Here is a 17,952-nt window from a genome sequence, read left to right as displayed (position 1 = left end):
CTACCACATAACGACTGGTTCTGGCCCAGAAATTGTAGTTATTGGCCTTTTGGGCAGTTTTCCATCTCTCTCTCAACTTTCTGATTTAAAAGCCCGCATTTGCACTTGTTTCCCCCCTTTCCTGTAACTAGTTTAATCCAGATACAGATTCTTAGTTTTAGCACTTGAATTTGCTTATTCGTGATCAGTACTTGTGCAGAACTTGTTGTCAGCACTAAATAACCTACTAATTACTACAGCACTCAACCTTCCTCATTACCTAGAGGAAAACAGTTTTGGTACTTACTTTCTTCACTTGCTTAGAGAAAAACAGCTCTTTCTTCACTTATTTAGAGGAAAATATTTTTTTATTCAGGCATGTCCAAGGGTCAGCTCCCAGTGTTATCTCCTGTCAATCTGATGAATCTGGGCATCTTGGGGCAATGTAGAAATTGCCTCATGTACACAGACAACCCTCTCCTCCTACCACCCAACACTACAACCTGTGAGAGATGCACTTATCTAGCCAAACTGGAGGTAAAGCTGTCTCCAACCAAGACTGAACTTGACAGGCAAGAGGAGAAGGTAAACACTTGCACCACACCACACTCATCACATAGTCTCACTAAATCTACACCACCAAAATCCACACATAGAAACACAAAAACATTCGTGGAGGCTCTCAATAATAATCTGCTCAAGCAACGGAGACCTCCAAAGCAGAAATACAAGCAACCTCCACCCCCCAACACAACCCAAATGACACATAGCCCGCAGACTCAGTGTGCCACTCAACCACAGCCAATAAGGCAAAACAACGTACCCAACACACTAGTCATAGGTGACTCTATAGTCAGTCACACTGATGTCCCACTCACCAGGCTAAACAAGGAGAAGGCTACTGTCAGCTGCCTGTCAGGCACCAGGATCCGGAAACATAACCCACACACTCAGGTCACTCAACAACAAGTACAAATATGACTCTGTCATTGTCCATGTTGGTGTGAACGACCTGAGATGTACCTCCCTGGACTACATGAAAAGAGACAGGGAAGAGGTCTCCGATCTTGTAGCCCAGGCAGGTATGACCTTAGCCCTGAGTAGCATTTTGCCATCACCCAGAATGATACCGCAGTACAGGGACAAAATGATTGACTTCAACACTTGGCTAAGCTCCTGGTGTCATTCTAAAGGGATCCAGTATCTGTCTGCCTGGGATGACATGGTCGACAGACAACGATGCTTTGCCAGAGATGGCCTGCACCTGTCACCCCTGGGATTCCGGATACTGGCTAAGGTTTTTGCCGCCCCTATAGTGCCTTTTTTAGGCAAGGTTCAAATGACAAATTCACCATCATAACAGGAACAGGCAAGCAAAAACTGAGGGTGATGCTACTCAATGCTAGAAGTTTAAATCTCAAAATGCACTCACTCGAGGCACTCCTTAAAATGGAGAACATCGATATCTGTACAGTGACTGAGGCCTGGTTCAAGGCTCCAGAGAGCACCCCTGCACTACCAGGCTATAACTCATACCACACTTTTCGGCCATGTAACTTGGACCGGAACACCTAAGGCGGAGGTGTGTCCATATTCATTAAGGATATCCACCCCTCCAGGCTAGTTGCTCAGCATAATGCAGCCGAGGTTATCCAACTGCAACTAACTCTGGGCAAAACTGCAATCCAAATTGTAGCGTGCTACAGATCCCACACCATGCCCCAGGATTCCCATTCCTCTTTTCTTGATATACTGGAAAATATTAGGGTTCAACCAAACACAACTACCCCACCATTAATTGGAAAACTACTCATGTACCAACTTCTTTGCTCAACGCTTTCTGGAATTCATAAACTCCAGTGCCCTGGATCAACTTATCCACACCCCCACCAGGGGCAACAATATCCTAGATCTAGTCATTACCAACATGAGTGACCGGTGTTCCACACCTGAAGTCAACGTCTCATTGGTCCGATCAGTCCATAAGCTAATTACCCTAGATATCCACATCCTGCCCTCACCCACCATTAAGGAAACCACGGTAAAAAAATTCTCCAAAGCCAACTTCATGCTTCTTAAGACAGAAGTGGTAAACTTCATGACACCCATGCAGATGGACAATACAGTTACAACTACTGAATCCTACACAATTGCACTTTATAAGCACTTACACGAGTGCATGGATTGTAGTATCCCAAACAGAACCAAGATGCTATCCTCTAAAAAAAGGAAGCCAATCTGGTGGTCCCCTGCCATAAACAAACTGTACAACGGAAGGAAGAAACTGTTGCAAAAGAGAGTAAAATCCCATGAGTGGAGGAGCTCCCTGGTCAGCCTCAATAAGAAGCTGCGATCCCTGATAAAATCCTCCAAAGCTAGTTACGAAAACAAAATTGCCACTGATTCTAAAGACAACTACAAAGCATTCTATAGCTATGTCAAGAATCTCAGTGGCAACACTCAGATCTGCTCTGAGTTACAGCACAATGGCACTAAATATACAGACCCAACTGATATTGCCAACATCTTGGCAGATAGGTTCAGTGCTAACTTTACCCCCTCTCACTCCCTGAAGAGTCCATCTCTATACCGGAAGAATGCAAAGTTCCTGTAATCACAGCTGCACAGGTAAAAACCACACTCTCCAAAACCAAGAACACAGCATCCATGGGACCAGACAACATCCCAGGCTGCGTTCTACATGAACTACAGAACGAACTGGCACCCCACCTAAGTACCATGTTCAATTACAGCCTCACCTCAGGCTTTGTGCCTGCTGAATGGCACACAGTGGCAGTTATCCCACTCCACAAATGGGGAGCCACCAGGGACCGTGGTAACTACCGCCCCATTAGCCTGATGAGCCTGGTCTGCAAGGCCATGGAATGTATCATCATGGAACTTATAAACAAAGGCATTGTTAATCTCCAAACTCTGGACCCCACCCAGTTCGGGTTTGTAAAAGGCAGATCGTGTCTCCTAAACCTGATAGACTTCTTTGAAGCAGTCACCAAAGCCGTAGACAAGGGTAAGGTGGTTCACACAGCCTATCTAGATCTTGCCAAAGCTTTCAACACAATCCCCCACTCTGGAATTATAGATAAACTCACTAAACTAGGTATAAATCCCTATGTCACAAGATGGGTTGCCAACTGGCTCACTGACAGAACCCACATTGTGAAAGTAGCAGACTCCAAATCCAACTTCAGACCAGTGACAAGTCGAGTACCACAGGGTTCAGTCCTGGATCATCTCCTGTTTGATATCTACTTCTCTGAAGTACAGGCTAACACAGAAGGTCTTTGGCTAATGAAGTTCACAGATGACTGCAAACTAGGAGCCATAATTGAAACTCCTAACGATTTGGACATCCTACAAAAGGGCCTCACTGAGACAGATGCCTGGTGTCAAAGCCATGGCCTCAAGCTCAATGCCAAACAGTGTATTGTCATCCCCTTTGGTAAAAACTCTGTACCCATGAACTGCAACATAGATGGTAGTATACTTAACACTGAAAGTGTGATAAGAGACCTTGGGACACAGGTGGACAGTAGTCTCTCCTTTGATAATCACATGGCCACAGTAGTCAGGAAATCCTTCTACGTGACTCACCTCATCACAAAATGTTTCTCATCCAGAAAAAAAGAGGTCATTGTTCCACTCTAGTCATCACTCATTAGACCCATTATAGAGTACAACGCCCGTTTTGGTATGTACCTCACAAGACATCTACAACAACTGGAAAAGCCGCAGAAATACCTCACAAAGAGGATTACCAGCCTCAAGTAGTTGCCCTATGCAGACTGTCTCAAAAAACTCCAGCTTTACTCTGTTGCATATCGCCTACTCAGAGGTGATGTCTGCCTAACATACAAAGCTATGTCAAACCCAGAGCTGTTGGACATGCTCCACTTAAAGAAATCCCAATCCCTACAAGCTACACGCTCTAGAGACCTAAGCCTTGTCACCACAATAAACAGAACATACCAGAGGGATAGATTCCTGTCCCAGAGACTTCCCATACTCTGGAACAAACTACCTATCTATATCAAACAAAGCTCCTCATTAGTGCTCTTCAAGAAAAATCTTGATGATTGGATGGAAAATAGGAAATTCACCCCGGGGATCACTTCTTTGGCTCTGCTTGACAGTGGCACAAGAAAATAATTTTCTAGGGTGGCAAAAGCCAGGGTACCTTTTTGGCTGGGCTTGTATAGGCCCTAGGGCCGATAGCCTAGTACCTACCTATGAACCCTTTAACAGGTAGTTTTCCTTCACACCTTGGGAAATAGATGTGGTAAGTGCTCACAAGGTTAGGACTGTTGGAGCAACAAATCTACGCAGTGAAAGGATATGAATACAGGAGCCATAATTTGGCAGTGGCTGTCAAAATCGCTAATTAAATGGGAGGATGCACATAATAACTCCAGCAATTGCAGCATTTGTTTTCCCCCATTACAGAGATAGAAAACATACTTGTGTAGTTCATGGCCTCTGTCAGAGGTAATGCTAAGCCCCACACGCTCATCCTAGTATAAGAAAGCACACACTTGGCAACATAATCTTATCCTCCTCCTCAGCCAGTGACTCTCCAGTTAGTTTTAGTCTCTTCCCTGCTCAGGCCATTGGCTCTGCAGTTGGGCCACTTATCTCTGCTCCAATGGGCCACAGTTAATGGAAGATATGGAAAGAAGGAGATGCAAGCTCTTTCGGGTAGCTCAAATCATATGGCTAATAATATATTATGATGTTTTACTAAATTAAATATGACTCAGAGAATTTTAAAACTCAGACAAGCCAAAATAGTAGGTCCTAATGCCAAAAAAAAAAAAAAAAATGCCATTACTCCCCGTTTGTTAAATTTGATTTAGTGATATTTGAATGCTCTACCCTCCAGACAAATCTCAGCTGGATAAACTTATTAAAAAATATACTCTCTGTTCCTTGGAAGTCTGCATTATTTTTATCTAGATCTGTGGTTGTATGACTACATTTTTGTATTGATTCCACAAAGAGACTCTGTTTCCTGCTCAATTTCCAGTCAGAGAATCTGACTGAACCTCACATTCCTCTCCGACAGACAAATGACAAAACATAACAACCACAGCAGATTGTTGCTGACAATCATTTTGTACTTGTCATGCCTGAAAGAAAGCTTAATCTTTAGGATGTCATATGAAAGTAGCTCTTTGCACTACCCAGTGTTGATGTGTATTGAGATGCAGAATATTTTTGACATGTTGAACAAGTTAGACATAAAAGTAGGTGTTGTCTTAATGACATTTTTTGCCAGTCTGAACTAAATTTCGAAACCCTTTCTATTTTCTGTAGCATTCATACATGTTTGATTCTGTTTGTTTCTCAGTTCATGTTGGATACCTCAATTAACTTCCTTTCTTTGCTTCAGCTTTAATCATCAGCTTTATCTCTTCATCATTTGGTAGTCTTCATATAAATTGCTCAAATGTCAAGCGTCTTTGTTCATTTCTGACTTAGCCTTGCTGTTCTGCTTACTTATCCTTACCTAAGCACTGTTACATATCTATGCCTTGATTTCAGATTAATATCTGTAGATTCATAATGCCTATCTTGTGCTTTCACTGCAGTATATGCATCTGTCTGAACTTATCTTTCAGCCTTGCACTTCATACTGTTATATATTTCCTAGTCATCATATTGATGGGGCACAAACTACCTTTTAAGGCTGTCAAACATACCTTAAATACAAATTTATGGTCCTGGTATAGTTCCCATATACGCCATCTATTTAGTCTTTTGCCATGTGAAACACTGAAGTAGCTAGTCCAGCATTTCTTGGTATGCTTAATGGTTTTGCACATTTCTGAAATCTGTTTACCCCGTTTCCAGCAGGAAGTTATATTTTGCATTGCAGTCTGTTTCAATGATCGGTTGCATTAGACTTTCCCCACACATTGTTCTCATATTCACATGCTTACATTGTAATGTTTTCTTGTTTGCTGTCACTTTATTATTTATTTATTTATTTGACATTTGTTGACTGGGATAGTATGACTGAGCAAAAAGTCCTTTTTCAGCGGAGGCCCAGGGAGAAAAGCTCCACAGTATAATAATCAAGAATAGTTGCAAAACCTAACTTGAGATACAGTAATAAAAAATTGTATAACAGTCAATAAAAGTAGAAAATATTAGGAGAATATTGGTGAAACTCCACTGTACAATAAGTTAAACTAAACAATAAATCAAGAACAGTGCTATAAGGGTGTAATAATACCTTAGACAAGAACGTTTAAGCAATCAGAGATAAAAATTAGAATAAAGATAATTAGCAACAGAACCATATTACTGTAAGTATAACGTTTAGTAATTAAGTAATGAATGAAACAAGTGCCAAAACACATAAAGTTGGTTTCAAAAGGATGGGAAACTTGTGCATTGTAGTAACTAAGAAAGAAAGTCTAGGACAAGCAGGAAGAGGAGTTGTTAGCAGGGGGGTGAGAGAGGGTTTAGGAGGGGGGATTACAGAGATGTCCAAGTGCTGTAGAGGTGCTTTATTTCTTATTATAACTTTAGTTTTTGTGTACACTCCTTAGTGGTAGTCATTTATAAAACCTTGCAAAAAGCCACTTTAACATTTTTCTTGACTGCAGTCTTCTCTTCCAGCTCTTCTTTCGTGTTACAAAAATGTACTTATGACTGAATAAAATAATAAAGTGAAGTTCAACCATTGATTTCCATTTTTTCTTACGAATTAAAAAAAAAAACTCAGCACCATGTTCTATGCCATTATGTCTGTGGTGTATAGAAATCATTGCAGTTCATCTTATGGTATTTAGTAAGGCAAATCCTTAAACATGGATGGTAGTAACAGGATTAAATGATGCAAATAAGAAGAATATTGTTCTGATGTGTATCACTTTTTATAGGTGCATGTCCATTATAAAACCAGACAGGTTTAACAGAACAGTCTACATGACTGGAAGCAATACATGCAGATTCAAATTAGTACTTCTAGTTGTCAAGCTTCCTGAAATCAACCAAAAGATGTTTTAAAGAGTATTTTGTTTCAGACAGAAGTACAGATTCCCACAGTGAATAACAACACCCCTTATGGTCAATAGGTAACTGCCACATATCACATTATCATTCATTTCCCAGACTATCCTCCTGATTGGTCATTGACTAGTAGATATGAAACAAAAATAAAAATCTATTTTGACATCCAAAGTAGTTCCATAAAGCTGTAGTGAGTCTTCCTTGACAGTGCTGTAGGAAAGGAGGGGGAAAACGGTACACCTGAACTGGATGCCAACTTGTAGGGGGCAATGAACCTTAAAAATCAGGTTTCAGAACTTGCAAACTGTCACAATTGATTATTGACAGTTTGTAAATCGCCTATCAAACTCATATTTTTTAATAAAAGTTAAACATTTAATTGCAGCTTGTTACTTTCTGTAGCTTTAACATAATCACTTCAAGTTCAAGAAAATAAACTGTACTTGCTGCATGTGAAACCAAAACATTTTAGTGTGTCTCCAGTTCATACTGCTTAAAGATAAAACATGTTTACCAAGCAAGACCCCATAAAGACATAAGTATAAACTTTAGGGATGAATTGAAAGCTTTTAGCCTAACTGAATGACTAGTTCTGTGTAGCACAAAAGTGATGTAATCCACAGCTGCACAACATCATTATAACACTTTACAAGTCTTGCCTCTGAGTTATAGTTTTCTGAGCATAAATGGGAATATATTATCATAAATCGTCAGCCTAACTGTAACAGAGATTAAGTTAAACAGAGAAAAATAGAAAAAATATTTCAGTATTTGTGAAAGCCTGTCTTGGAGAACAGCAGAACAAAGTCTTAAACCCTGACTGTATCTTAAATTTGGCTAAACTCTGCATAGCACTGTGACTGTGTGCAGGCAAAATATATAAACTTATAATGAAACAGATTAGTAGACAATATTTTAGTTTTTTTACTTTTTCATTAACTACAAAAACATACTTTTACACATTGTACCATGCGAACCAGACACTAACAACCACAACTGTGAATACAGTTACAAAGCACAGATAAATGCAAAAGAGAAGCCTGTCTAACATATTGCCAATCTTGAGCCATTCTTCCTCCAGCTCCTCTTCTTCATGTTGATTGATAAAATGTTTCTGAATCCCACCTACATCTTCAGCAATGCTTTTCAGTATTGGCTGTAGTGGGCTTGGATCCCAGCATGCGCTAGGTATTTGGGTCTTCACATTTCTGCCTGTGTTTATGAAATGTAAACTTTTTAATTATCAGCCAACAGTGGTCCAAATAACAGTGTACTAAGCTATAGACAGCATATATATAGATCAAAAAACAGAAGGATAAAGAAAATAGATTCACTATTCTTAAAGAGATTGTCTTCATATAATAATCCCTTCATGTGTCAGTTTCTGCAGGGAGTATTCTTTCCTAGCTGTTCTTCCACTGTACTCCAAAGCTGTTTAAGGTTTCTATAAAAAAAAATACTGTTTTCTGTTTTTTTCTATGACATTAGCTGGAAAAATGTTTCCTGAAATTTGTTAATCCTCTATTTTTGGTACTATTTGTTTTTTCTGGGTGCTGAAACATCCCCTACTTTAAATATGTAGTGGTCTGTGAGTCTCTAGGGGTGCCATCATCTGTCTATCACACTGATATAATCTTCCTGTTCTAATAACACTAGACAATCAGCCATAATCACCCACCTTCATTTTGAATTAAATTAATAACACATTTAATTAAAAATAATAACAGTGGACTATCAGTTCACTAAATGTTTTCTAATCACTAATGGGCAGTCAGTATTTCCTAGTCTTACTTTGGTTGCCTTACATGTTACAGACTATTGATCTGTGAGGATCCTAACAAGCCTAGCCCTCCATTCCCACTGTAGTTTTAACCCTTATATTTTGTGTACAAATAATCCAGAGGTGGACAGAACAAGGCGTTGGGACATGTTTTGTTGACCCATTCATGAGGGATGTAGGTGCTAAACCAGCTGTGAATTTGCAGTTTCCCATACATTTGTCAAAATCACATTTGAATAGAGAAAGGGAAATACTTCACTTTATGTAGAGTGGATAATTTTTTGATAGAAGAGATATTCTCTGGATACATACCAGTCCCTCCAACATGTTCTATTTATGTTGCAAAAGTCATTGAGATCCCCTGAGTGGGTGTTCATACTGCCATTGTATTTCCAAATGTGTAATACATCTGACAGGATAGGGTCTGCTGAGGCTCTAGACACAAGGCAGAGGTCACCTCTTAGTAGCCTGCATGACTCTGAGAAGAGGGGCAATGTTCTGAGATGGTCTGCATAGTTTTTTTGTGATTTAAGCTCTTGATTTTCATAGTGAGATAGTATTGTGGTCACTTGAGTTATAACAAGTGCTTGGACAGGTACATACTGAACATGGCATTATATTCATGGTAAGAGCAGAGTACAGAGGAACGATTGCATTCTTGGAACTGGACTCCATTTACATATAAGCTTGATGAAAAAGGATTTAGTATCTGTGCAGTAATCAAAGGACAGTTCATTCTCAACATATCCCTGACTGAGGGATCAAATTTCAGGGGTATGTATTTAGTGCGATAGGTCAAGGGAAGTCATGCTTGCTGAAGGGTATGATGATAAATTTCTTGGCATTTAGTTTTAGTCCATGGCTTTGACAGCATATATTTGTTTGGAAAAGGACCTCTTGGATGATTTTGGTGTCTTCCGGGGAGTAATTGATGGCACCAAATTTACGATCATCTGCAAACATGGTCATCTATAAACACTTAACATTTCCTCTGACCTTTGAGACTTAAATACCAAAGAAGAGTTGCCCAAGAACTAAGCCTTGGGGTACACCACTAGTGACAGGCCTTTTGAGGAGGTAAACCCACCTATCCTAATATTTGGATTCTATTTGTGAGCTAATTTGATATCCAGTGAGTTACAATTTGCATGTAGCTGGGAGAGTTTATCAATAGCACCCAAGTGCCTAAATATGTGCTGTGTATTGCTTTACCCCCATTCATTGTTTTAGTAACCTTCTCAAAGAAGTTGACCAGGTTACTTAGGCAGAATCTGCCCTTGATGAATCTGAACTGGCATGGGTCAAGAGTTTGTATGTTACCTATGTCCTTATGTATTAATTCAATGATGAGCTTTTCTGTAGCCTTACAGATGATGCTTGTCAGGCTTCTAGATCTATGATTATCCTGGTCCATTGATGCCCCACCTTAGAGGAAGAGGATGACTGTTACTGTCCTTCATTCATCTGGCATGAAGCCTGTTTGGAGGCTGATACTGAATAACCTCTGTAAGGGTTCTGGCAAGTCATAATTCAGTCCCATAGAAGTAGTGTTCTTGGCCTTAGATAGTACCTTAAAGGTTAGCTCTTGGGAGATTTGAGGGAATGTAGATGCAGGTATGCAATCTGAGAATATAGGAGGAGAAGGAGATGAAATTTGAACTTAATGAACAAAACATGCTGAAGGGATAGGCTCCTGACCCAGAGACTCCCTTTACGCTGGAATAGACTGCCCATACATGTCAAGCAGAGCGCTTCCTTGGCCCTCTTCAAAAGGAACCTTGATGATTGGATGGGAAATAGGAAATTCACCCTGGGGATCATGTCAGTCACCCTGCTAGACAGGGGTCCAGAGAAGTAAATATTGTGGGAAGAAATATCCAGGGAATTGTTATGGCTAGGCTTGTATAGGCCCTAGGGCTGATAGCCTAGTACCAACCTATGAACCTATGAACCTATTAATGTGTCAGGTAGTACATTGTCTAGGTCTCCTGAGTCTATGTATGTGGTATCCTTTTCTATCAGCTATGCACACTACTGGGCATTAATTCTGAGATTTCTAACAAAGATAAAGGTAATTGAAGTCCTGTTGTAAGAAGGTATTTAGTTTGATATTTATTGCCTCAGTGGTATTGAAGTAATTTCTGTTATCTTTGGGTGACATTGATGGGAATCTGTAGCTAGCAATTAAGAAATGGTTGGATTTGTTAAGGATGAAGTCTAGCTGGTGCCAAACACTCAGTTCCATGGAGCTGGTTCATTTATTTGTTAATGCTCATAGTTCTCCTTACAGATGGTCATCTTATGATCTGACCACTGCCATGCTAAGGAGAAGACTTCCATTTATAATCCATTAAATACTTGCATAGCCTTCTTGTCATGCTTGTCTTAGTATGTAGCAGCATGTATTATAAACTGATATTTTATCAGATACCAGTCTTTTATACAACATGAATGCAATATCATGTAATGGAATATACTGTTTGATACTGAAAGTATGCTGGTACTGCAGAAAGTAATAGCAGGAGGCCTGTTGGAATATCCTGACAAAACTTAGAAGGCTTTGGTTTCTAAAGATGATTCAGTCTTCACCAATGTAAGCTGAGTGCACAGCGCTGTAAGGGCAAAGCATGCAGCAGCTTATGCTCTGATAAGGCAAGAGAGGTTCAAAGATTCATAGATAAGTATTAAGCAATCAGTCTGGACCATTTCAAGCCTTTCCCAAACCCTATTCAAATTTTCTCTCTAGCCCTAAGGAGGGCAAGACAAGATAGACTAGGGGACGATTTGTGGCCGCCATCCCATTTTCTAGATTTATCTTGAAGGTGGCAATGGTGCTACTCTGCTTGACATGGAGTGGAAGTTTGTTCCAGAGGTGAGGGGTACATTGGGATATGAATCCATCATACCAAAGTGTCTTATTTATCTGCTGATGAACGTTTAGTTCCTTTAACCTACTACTTCAGGTAGCATTAGTTCTGCAAAGGAATATGAGGTCAAATAGTGTGGAATCTTTCATAGCATGAAAGGCTAGACCTAAATCTCCAGGGAGGGTTCTGTTAGAGGCTGAGTACAGGGCAATAGCTGTCATTTTCTTCTGATAAGTAAAAACTTTTGATGCCACTGACCTTTCTAGTTATGAAGCTCTTTAATTATCTTAAGTTGAGTGATATGTTTAGATAAATATTTGCTAAAAAATATATTATATTTAATAATTGGTCTGAATGGAGATGAGTAAAGGGTAATTAAGACTTCTTTTGATTTAGTGGAGATGCCTTTTAAATTAGATGGGCCAGATAAAAGGCATTCTGAGCTATAGTGGAGACATGATAGTGAAATAAGGAATTATCAACAAGAGTGCCTACATCCCTTACAACAGTATCTGATTGGAGGTGTGTATCTCCTATATAATAAGTGAAACTGTTTTATTTACTAAAATTAACTATGCTACAGTCATCATCATCATCAGCCCCCTTTTTCCCATTTTCAACATGGGTGCTACATTTATTATATTTAATTTGAGACCATTGTCCCTGTACCAATTTGAACAAGGTCTAATCCACATTGGAGCAATTGTGACTCAGATGAAGATCGAATAACAAACCCAGTTTGTAGTCATCTGCAGACTTACTTAACCATACGCCAGGAGTGCTGGCCTAAAGGTCTGAGATATATATGCCAAACAGGATAGGGCCCAAAACTGAGCTCTGTAGTACATCACTGGTAGTTTTTTTTTCTTTCAGAAGTGGTATCTGCTACTCTAACAACATGGGTTCTGTTAGACAACTATTGAGCTGTCCACTACACAGCATAAGGATTTATATTCAGATTTACAACTCTACCAATAATACACGCATGGGCAATAGTGTTAAAGGCCTTTGCTAGGTCTAGATATGCAATATGCATAACCAGTCTCCAGTGCTTCAGTTATATTTTCAAAGAAATTAATGAAGTTAAAGTGGCAGAACCTTCTTTTGAGAATGCTAAATTGATGAGGGGCCAGGGTTAAAGAGATTTTCAATATCTCTATTAATGAAGTCTGAGATAATGTGCTCTACTGGAACATATACCACACATGTTGTAGATTAATTATTAACAGGCATTTCTCAACACTGAAGGTTAAATTCTGCAAACCATCTGTGTGTGTTGCTATAACCTACTTTGGCCATTGCTCTCTCTTGCAGTTTTTATTTGTGATAAGATACAAATGTTGACGGCAAATGAGAACTGCTTGGTGCTTGTATTAAGTCAAGTTTTTATACCTGTTGGATATGGTTCAGACCACGGTTAAGCGTCAGATTTTTTTTTAATCTTTTTTCTGCCTTTAGCTGTGACATTCTATTTATTTATACCTTTTTTGTAACAGGGTACAGCCTTGATCAAGTAAGACAGTTTGCACACAAATGTTTATCACCAATGTTTTAACTGGCTAATACAGAAAAACTATTCCTAATCACCAAAAAGACAAAACGTATCATATTTGAAAGCAAACACATGCTTGCCAAGGTTCCCAGCATCTGGCATATCTCTTTCTAACCCCTGGCATCACCAAATAATTCTGTTGCCTAGGAGTTTGGTTAGGTTTACATTTTAACTTCTATAACCACGTACAAGTAACTAAAGTAAAAATAAACTTACAGCTATTCTAGGCAATTAGAATTTCCCCCTTTTTTCCCCTGAAGGATAGATAGCCATCAGTAAATTGGTGCTTATTTCACAACTCATGGAAGGGCTACCCCGGTGGCATTTACATTCAAGGAAAAACCTCTCCTCATTACAAATGTTTGCCAGCAACATCTGCAGATTTATTATAGTCTCTTTCAAGACACTGCATCATTGCCAGATTCACTGGCTGCCTGGTTCTCATGGGATAAAACTTTTACTAGGCTCCCTCCTCATGATCCTTATCAACCTCCAGTCTCTCCCTTTCCTGGCAACCATTTATTTCCATGTACCTTAGACTACAACCTTAGATCCTTTCCCCCAGAATAACTTCCATTCAAAAACTCAAAATACAACTGCGTTACACAGACCAGAGCATCTCCAACCTCGGACCACAAGTCCGGGAATCACTTTTAACCTATCTTAACGAATACTTCTTCTTTAAACTATTCAGGAAGGAATTTAAACACTTCCTGAACAAAAACACATCTTGTACCAGTTACACACCTGATGGAATTATCTAATTCTACAACCTTCCCATTTTATCTCCTAGTCACACATGTATGCCAGTGTTTGGATATACTCACCCACTTTTAACAAACTCCAACAACTTAAGTTTGGGTACATGATGTACAAAGACATATCTAATTTCTCCTGCATTCCTTACATTCCCTATTGGTGATGTTATCTCTTTACTTCCCTACTCAATAATGCTTTTATGTTTATTGTTTCAGACTGAATTTGTATTATACATCCACTGATTCTCTGTTACTCTCTTTCTTTTTTTTTTTTTTGATAACTTTATTTAGTATTTTAGTAACACAGAGCAGCAATTTACAGAAATAGGCTTATTTGTTGGCAAATTAAATTAATATTACAGACGTCTTCAAAAATGATTATGCCAAACAAGCAATTTCAGACATTATAACCATACATTTAACTGTGTACACTATTAATAACTGCTTAGATTCAGAGTGCAATAACATATGTGAACTGTAAGTATGAACCTTATGCATTTTATATATTAAAAAACAGCTGCATGTCTTTCAAAGAAACATAACGCTAAACAGCAAGCAGAAGCTAAAAAGGATAAAAGGGATAACAGGCATGAGAAATTTTCAGAGGAAAGTTCCTTAGAAACTGGTTTGTTTATATTACCGAACAAGAACAAGATGTTTGAACTGCAGTGTGCTTTAAGGTCAAAAATGCTCATTATATTCTAGCAAATCACAGGAATCCCGAATGAGAGAGAGAGAGAATACTCAAAAGAATGGATACTAACCATTCGAGGAAAATAATGATGTTCATTCATGGAGCCCATTTCTGGAGTAGGTTCATAGGTAGGTACTAGGCTATTGGCCCAAGGGCCTATGTAAGCCTAGCCAACAAGGTTCCCTGGCTTACGCCACCCAAGAAAGTTATTTTCCTGTGCGGCTGCCAAGCAGAGACACAGAAGTGATCACCAGGGTGTATTTCATATTTCCCATCCACTCATCAAGATTTTTCTTGAAGAGTGCTAATGAAGAACTTTGCTTGACATAGATGGGTAGTCTGTTCCAGAGTATGTGAAGTCTCTGAGACAGGAATCTATCCCTCCAGCATGTCCTGTTTATTGTAGATTATATCACCCCAGATGGGACTTGAACCCATAATCCCTGGTTTAGGAGGCCAATGCTTTATCCATTAAGCTACTAGGGTCTGACAGTAATCTACTGTTTTTTCCTTTCAGGTGTTTAAGCTGAGATTCCACTAGACAAATACTGTACAAAATGTGCTAGCATTCACTAATCATTTGGGGGGGGGGTAGAACTCTTCCACTGCTGGGTATTAGTCTTAATAGCTGATAAAACCAAGATGTGGGTAATGTGAGACTGACTAACCTCTGATTTATTTTTATTTATTTATTTTATTTTACATTTGTTGACCGGGCTAGTCCAGCTGGATAATTTCCATTTTCAGTGGAGGCCCGGGGAGAAAAGCTCCTCAGATTAAAACAAGGCTATAGAAATTAAACAATTACAATAAATGCCTGAGACACAGACAGTGAGCAACAATGGATACATATTAGTTTAGATCAAGTAATAAAAAACACATAGTGCTATCTACGTATTGAGAAAGGCATTAATTCTTTACAGTACAATTATGTTAGGATGGGGTAATTACATATTTTAAAATGTATGTACATACTTATAAAAGACAATGTTTGTCCCTCTTTTTTTTTTTTTTTTTTTTTTGAGAACAGTCGTAACAGTACAGTCATTGAGTCATTCGTGATCACAGAGAAAGATTGCAGTTTTGACATAAGGAATTATGATAGTAGAATGAAGATAGTAGATTAGTCTGGATTGGTACAAAAGCAGAGCCAGAAGTTGTTCAGATGTAAAAGAAGTTGTTTTTTAAAAAGATGAAAGGAGCCGAGAGAGGTAATGTGTGAGGGGAGGTTATTCCATATTTTGCCTACTGAGTTGGAGAAAAGGCAGTTACCTGCAGAATTTGTAATTCTAGTTGTGTTGATCTGTAGCTTTTGGAGCGCAGCTGTTTCAAGTTATTATAGGGGGTCAAGAGGTTACTAAGAGCAGGTGTCTTTGAAGGTTGATATAGAATATTATGTGTTATTAAGAGTTGTTGATAGATAAGTTTATTAGGAAGTTCCAACCAGTGTAAGTGTTTTAAGTTTATACAGTGGTGAGTTCTATACTGGGATGCTGTGGCAAAACGAGCTATATTGTGGTAGGATGTAGTCAGTTTCCTAAGGTTGCTTTTAGAGAGGTTAGTGTAAATAGAGGAAGCATACAGTAGGGTAGAGATAAGATGTGATTGTGCTAAGGTGGTCCGTGCTTCAGGTGTAAGGAAGGGTTTAATTCTATACAGTGACCCAATCTTTTTATTAACTGCTTTTATAGTGTTATTGATGTGATAATCATAGCTGATACTTTTATGTTACACCATATGCTGTAATAGTAAATTTGTACTTTGTACTTCATTGTATTTTCTGTTTTAAGTTGTAGGATTGAACCTGTAAAAGTATCCAAAGAAACATTGTTTTAACCCAGTTGACAAATTTAAATCAATAAATTCCCTGCAAAAAATATAAGGCATGCAGACAAAAGTTGGTAAATTGACTGCATATCTTAAAACAGAAAGCAATCCTCATTGTCACTTGAGGTAGCACTAGTATATAAAGATGGCCCATACAAAAACAAACTTACTGGCACGACACAAAGCAGCTGATTTTAAATATGTAAACCATTATCTGCCATCCTTGAAAGCACATATTCCATTAACTTGTCAGGGCAGTAAGTCTACTGATGTAGAAATTAAAGTCTTCCTGCTCTGCCCAGTATCCTTTTATGAATGGACCAGTCTCGACAGGAGACTAGCTAGGAAAAGAATTTCAAGGATTGAGGGGAATGACCTATTTCCATGGAATGGGGAAGGGAAATCTCATTGCATTGCACTATTAACCTCATTGAAGACTGGTAGCAGAACATTTACCTTGGGACTGGATGAGCATGTCTTTATGAAATAATGATTAGTCCCGGTTAAGACTAAGGAAGAAAGGCAGAAGCTCTCCTAAATGGCATTACCAATGGCTTGTCATCCCTGTAGTCTATGCACAGACCCATATGCAGACCAGGCCATATCAGGAACAGGATAATGCTATGCAGTGTGACTAACAGGCCACATTTCCTTGATGGGCAATATCTCCTTTGGGAGAATGGTGCAAATCAGTGATTGCTTGCTGTAAGGAGGAAAGTAGCTGTTCTCCATCCATCACTGTTTATTTGGACATGAATTAAAATATACTTTCCATTCCCCAGTTGAATCTGCAGTTTACCTTATAACACAATGTCAGCAGAAGTCAGAATTTAAAAAAAAAAACTTACCTTGAGCAGCAGTGTTCATGATTATGGTGACATCTTTTGCTGTGAAGTCACTTGACTCCTGGTGTTTCCAGCAAAGAACTTTTGCAATGTGATGCAGGACTAATTTTCTAACCCAGTGTGGGACAGCTGGATACTTTGTGGGACCACAGTGCAAGATATAGGTGATGGTCACAGTTTCCAACAGACTTGTCACCATGAGAGCCAGACACAGTGAGAAATAAGTACCTATGGTATAAAAAGAAATCCAATGTAAATCCTTTTCAAGTTATGTCTTGAAGCATGCAAAGACAATGCTACTATGTACAGGAATGTTTTACTTAATAAGTCTGTATCAATCCCCCCCCCCCCCCAACCCTTCTTTTTCAAGGCATAACAAATATACCTTTTAATTTTGCTTTGACTCTGATAGAAAGGGTTCATTTCAAACAGACATGATGGAACCCTTAAGTTCAAACTGTTGGCATTTATTTAAAACTTGGAAAGGTAGGAACAAATTACAAGAATGTTACGTGTTGCTACAGTGCTGTTCATCCTTAAAGCAACAACTAACTTCATTTGTAAGTGAAAATTACTCTTAAGGAAAACTGACAACAGAGGCCACGCCTTGCTAAG

The 17,952-nt window shown here is 39.0% G+C and overlaps 1 long non-coding RNA gene and 1 other non-coding gene across 2 annotated transcripts; both read right to left on the bottom strand.

Annotated features, from left to right (window-relative positions):
* Positions 1 to 6,626: 6,626 nt before the first annotated feature.
* Positions 6,627 to 17,913, bottom strand: LOC122801375. Its single transcript, XR_006364695.1, has 3 exons — positions 17,723 to 17,913; positions 17,341 to 17,565; positions 6,627 to 8,226 (listed from the first exon to the last, which is right to left on the bottom strand). It is a non-coding gene; the product is annotated as an uncharacterized LOC122801375 (long non-coding RNA).
* TRNAR-CCU lies at positions 15,079 to 15,151 on the bottom strand. The gene has a single exon. It is a non-coding gene; the product is annotated as a tRNA-Arg (tRNA).
* Positions 17,914 to 17,952: the final 39 nt, after the last annotated feature.

Source organism: Protopterus annectens, chromosome 4.part1 (genome assembly GCF_019279795.1).
Source record: "Protopterus annectens isolate FY-2018-M chromosome 4.part1, PAN1.0, whole genome shotgun sequence".
Lineage (NCBI taxonomy): Eukaryota > Metazoa > Chordata > Ceratodontiformes > Protopteridae > Protopterus > Protopterus annectens.
This window is presented reverse-complemented; position numbering and strand designations above follow the sequence as displayed.